The sequence below is a fragment of the Saccopteryx bilineata genome, chromosome 10 (assembly GCF_036850765.1).
Source record: "Saccopteryx bilineata isolate mSacBil1 chromosome 10, mSacBil1_pri_phased_curated, whole genome shotgun sequence".
NCBI classification, from domain to species: domain Eukaryota; kingdom Metazoa; phylum Chordata; class Mammalia; order Chiroptera; family Emballonuridae; genus Saccopteryx; species Saccopteryx bilineata.
In genome coordinates, this window is record NC_089499.1 from 29766080 (window position 1) to 29771211 (window position 5132).

Genomic DNA, 5132 nt, shown 5'->3' on the forward strand with positions numbered 1-5132 from the left:
AGAAAATTTAACTATTTAGCTAACCTGGCAATTCAACCTGAATAGAACATTTTATTATTATTGGCCACTTCTCATTTTTTATTTTTTGTGAGATGGGGGGGGGGGAGTACAGAGAGAGATGAGAAGAATCAACTCATAGTTGTGGCACCTTAGTTGTTCATTGATTGCTTTCTCATATGTGCCTTGACTGTGTGTGGGGGGCTCTAGTCAAGCCAGTGACCCCCTTGCTCAAACCAGTGACCTTGGGCTCAAGCCAGGGATGTTTGGGCTCAAGTCAGCGATCCTGCTCTTAAGTCGGTAAGCCCACGTTCAAGCCAGATGAGCCCATGCTCAAGCTGGTGACCTTAGGGTTTTGAACCTGGGTCCTCTGCATCCCAGGCCAATGCTCTGTCCACTGAGCCACTGCCTGGTCAGGTTGGCCGCTCCTTATTTTATTCCCTTCTTCCCTACCTCTTTTTCTACAACAATTTCAAAGGCAGATTTGTTTCCTAATTAATCTCACTATGTGACATCATGTGGGTTGGGTTGTAGGAATGCATTTAGGAGTTTTTAATAAGACTATCTCAGATTTACTGCTCTATAGATAGACTACCTCAGTTGACTCCAGTCAATTGGAGCCTTTAGAAACTTCACCGAGCCCTATGGACCACCAGATAATTGCAATAGTTCTTTTTAGTTTAACCTGATCTAATGGTCTGAGCTGACAGCAATAGAAATGCCAACCACAGGCTGGGAAAAAATATCAATAATACAGATATCTCAAAGAAGAGGTCCATCCTGATTATATAATAAATTCTACAACTTGATAATAAGGAGCTAAACAACCCAATAAAAATTGGTAAAATATTTGTATAGATACCTTACAAAGAAGATATTTTATTTTTTATTTTTTTTGTATTTTTCCGAAGCTGGAAACAGGGAGAGACAGTCAGAGCCACTCCAGCGCCTGGGGCAGAGGCCGAGGAGCCATCCCCAGTGCCTGGGCCATCTTTGCTCCAATGGAGCCTCGCTGTGGGAGGGGAAGAGAGAGACAGAGAGGAAGGAGAGGGGGAGGGGTGGAGAAGCAGATGGGCGCTTCTCCTGTGTGCCCTGGCCGGGAATCGAACCCGGGACCCCTTGCACGCCAGGCCGACGCTCTACCACTAAGCCAACCGGCCAGGGCACAAAGAAGATATTTATATGCCAATATGCATATGAAGGATTCTAAACATTAAGTAAACATATAAATACAAATTAAAGTTTCAATAAGATTTATTTGCGTGCCTACTAGAATGGCTAAAATTTATTTTATTTATTTATTTTTATTTTAATTTTTTTATATTTTATGTGCCCTAGGCATGAAACAGCTCTGGCCACCAATACAGACATCAAGCTAGGATGAACTAGGGCTGAACACCTGCTTTGCCCCTGACTGATATAAGAACAGCATCACCAATCAGGTGCCTCCTTGCCCATTGCCAGGGGCTTTAGAATGGCTAAAATTTAAAGGACTCTCAATATTATGTGCTGGAGAAGATGTGGAGCACCTACGTTGCTATTGGGAAGAACAAATTTCCTTCCAAAACATTTTGATAGTTTTTTTAAATTTTATTTTAATTTATTGGGTGTACATAGATTCTAGTGTCTCCCCACATACTCCCCCCACCCCCTTGTTCCCCACCACATCCCCCTTGCCCTCCTTCCTACAATGCCCTCCCCCCAGTTTTGCTTTTCTGCTCTTATCCCATCCTATCTTCCCCTTTCCCTCTGTCAGCTTTCCCTCTGGACCTTTGATCCCGTCTATTCTGTTTCTCAGTTTATATTGTTCATTGGATTCCTCAAATGAGTGAAGTCATATGGTATTTTTCTTCTCTGCCTGGCTTATTTCACTTAACATAATAGTTTCCAGGTCCATCCATGTTGTTGCAAAAAGTAAGAATTCCTTCTTTTTCATGGCCCCATAATATTCCATTGTGTATATATACCACCGCTTTTTAATTCACTTTTCCACTGATGGACACTTGGACTGTTTCCAGATCTTCGCTATTGTGAACAATGCTGCCATAAACATAGGGGTGCGTTTCCCCTTTTCAATCATTGATGTGGTTTTCTTGGGATATATTCCTAAAAGTGGGATGGCTGGATCAAAAGGCAGTTCTATTTTTAATTTTTGAGGAATCTCCATACTGTTTTCCATAGTGGCTGCACTAGTCTGCATTCCCACCAGCAGTGCAGGAGGGTTCCCTTTCTCCACATCCTTGCCAGCACTTATTCTGTGTTGTTTTGTTGATGAGCGCCATTCTGACTGGTGTGAGGTGATATCTCATTGGTTTTAATTTGCATTTCTCTAATGATTAGTGATGTTGAACATTTTTTCATATGTCTATTGGCCATCTGTATGTCTTCTTTGGAGAGGTGTCTATTCTTTTCTTTTGCTCATTTTTTGATTGTATTGTTTATCTTCCTGGTGTTGAGATTTACAAGTTCTTTATAAATTTTGGTTATTAACCCCTTATCAGACATATTGTCAAATATGTTCTCCCATTGTGTGGTTTGTCTTTTTATTCTGTTCATATTGTCTTTAGCTGTGCAAAAGCTTTTTAGTTTGATATAGTCCCATTTGTTCATCCTGTCCTTTATTTCCCTTGCTGTGGAGATATTGCTGCAAGTGATGTCAGAGAGCTTATTGCCTATGCTTTCCTCTAGGATGCTCTTGGTTTCATGACTTACATTTATGTCTTTTATCCACTTTGAGTTTATTTTTGTGAATGGTCTAAGTTGATGGTTTAATTTCATTTTTTTTGCAGGTAGCTGTCCAATTTTCCCAACACCATTTGTTAAAGAGACTGTCTTTACTCCATTGTATGCTATTAGCACCTTTGTCAAATATCGATTGTCCATAAAGGTGTGGGTTTATTTCTGGGTTCTCTGTTCTGTTCCATTGATCTATATGCCTGTTCTTATGACAGTACCAAGCTGTTTTGAGTTCAATGACCTTGTAGTATAACTTGATATCAGGAAGTTTGATACCACCCACTTTATTATTTTTTTTCAAGATTGCTGAGACTATTTGTGTTCTTTTTTGATTCCATTTGAATTTTTTGAATATTTGTTCTATATCTTTGAAGTATGTGATTGGTATTTTAATAGGAATTGCATTGAATTTATAAATTGCATTGGGTAATATGGACATTTTAACGATGTTTATTCTTCCTAATCATGAACATGGTATGTGCTTCCACTTGTTTGTATCTTCCTTGATTTCTTTTATCAGTGTTTTATAATTTTCCGAGTACAAATCTTTAATCTCCTTGGTTAAATTTACTCCTAGGTACTTTATTTTTTTTTGTTGCAATAGTGAAGGGGATTGTTTTCTTAATTTCTCTTTCAGACAGATCATTGTTGGTGTATAAAAATGCCTCTGATTTCTGAGTATTAATTTTATATCATGCCTCCATGCTGAATTCATTTACCAGGTTCAGTAGTTTTTTGACTGTGACTTTAGGGTTTTCTATGTACAGTATCATATCATCTGCAAATAATGATAGTTTTACTTCTTCTTTTCCAATTTGAATGCCTTTTATTTCTTTTTCTTGTCTTATTGCTGTGTCTAGGACTTCTAGTACTATGTTGAATAAGAGTGATGAAAGGGGGCACCCCTGCCTTGTTCCTGATCTTAAGAGGATTGCTTTTAATTTTTGCCCATTGAGTATGATGTTGGCTGTGGGTCTGTCATAGATGGCCTTTATCATGTTGAGGTATGTTCCCTGTATTTCCACTTTGCTGAGAGTTTTGATCATAAATGTGTGCTGGATTTTATCAAATGCTTTTTCTGCATCTGTTGATATTATCATGTGTTTTTTTTTTCTTCCTTTTGTTTATGTGCTGAATCACATTGATTGATTTGTGAATGTTGTACCAGCCTTGCCTCCACAGAATAAATCCCACTTGATCGTGATGTATGATTTTTTTTAATGTACTGCTGTATCCAATTTGCTAATATTCTGTTGGGAATTTTAGCATCTAAATTCATCAGGGATATTTGCCTATAGTTGTTTTTGTTGTTGTTGTTGTTGTCTTTGCCTGGTTTTGGAATCAGAAGTATGCTCGCCTCATAAAAGGAGCTTGGAAGTTTTCACTCCTCTTGAATTTTTTGAAATAGCTTTAGAAGGATAAGAGTTAGTTCTTTAAGTGATTGGTAGAATTCTCCTGTGAAGCCATCTGGCCCATTGCTTTTATTTGTTGGGAGTTTTTTGATAACTGTTTTGATTTCATTTGTTGTAATTGATCTATTTAGGTTTTCTGATTCTTTCAAATTGATTTTTGAAAGATTATATTTTTCGAGAAAATTTTCCATTTCAACTAGTTGTCTAATTTCTTGGCATACAGTTCTTTATAGCAGTGGTCCCCAAACCCTAGGCCATGGACCAGTACTGGTCCGTGGGCCATTTGGTACCGGTCTGTGGAGAAAGAATAAATAACTTACATTATTTCTGTTTTATTTATAATTTTTTTTTTTTTTTGCATTTTTCTGAAGCTGGAAACAGGGAGAGACAGTCAGACAGACTCCCGCATGCGCCCGACCGGGATCCACCCGGCACGCCCACCATGGGGCGACGCTCTGCCCACCAGGGGGCGGTGCTCTGCCCATCCTGGGCGTCGCCATGTTGCGACCAGAGCCACTCTAGCGCCTGGGGCAGAGGCCACAGAGCCATCCCCAGCGCCCGGGCCACCCTTGCTCCAATGGAGCCTTGGCTGCGGGAGGGGAAGAGAGAGACAGAGAGGAAGGTGCGTCGGAGGGGTGGAGAAGCAAATGGGCGCTTCTCCTGTGTGCCCTGGCCGGGAATCGAACCCGGGTCCTCCGCATGCTAGGCCGACGCTCTACCACTGAGCCAACCGGCCAGGGCCCGTTTTATTTATATTTAAGTCTGAACTATGTTTTATTTTTAAAAAATGACCAGATTCCCTCTATTACATCCGTCTAAGACTCACTCTTGATGCTGTCTCAGTCACATGATACATTTATCCGTCTCACCCTAAAGGCTGGTCCGTGAAAATATTTTCTGACATTAAACTGGTCCATGACCCAAAAAAATTTGGGGACCACTGCTTTATAGTACTTTTTTTTTTTTTTTTACAATCCTTTGTATTTC

The 5132-nt window shown here is 39.9% G+C and overlaps 2 non-coding genes across 2 annotated transcripts; both read right to left on the bottom strand.

Annotated features, from left to right (window-relative positions):
• Positions 1–1322: 1322 nt before the first annotated feature.
• On the bottom strand, positions 1323–1466 carry LOC136314857 (small nucleolar RNA SNORA48). The gene has a single exon (XR_010727429.1). It is a non-coding gene; the product is annotated as a small nucleolar RNA SNORA48 (small nucleolar RNA).
• Positions 1467–4810: 3344 nt separating this feature from the next.
• On the bottom strand, positions 4811–4886 carry TRNAA-AGC (transfer RNA alanine (anticodon AGC)). The gene has a single exon. It is a non-coding gene; the product is annotated as a tRNA-Ala (tRNA).
• Between the last annotated feature and the right edge of the window lie 246 nt (positions 4887–5132).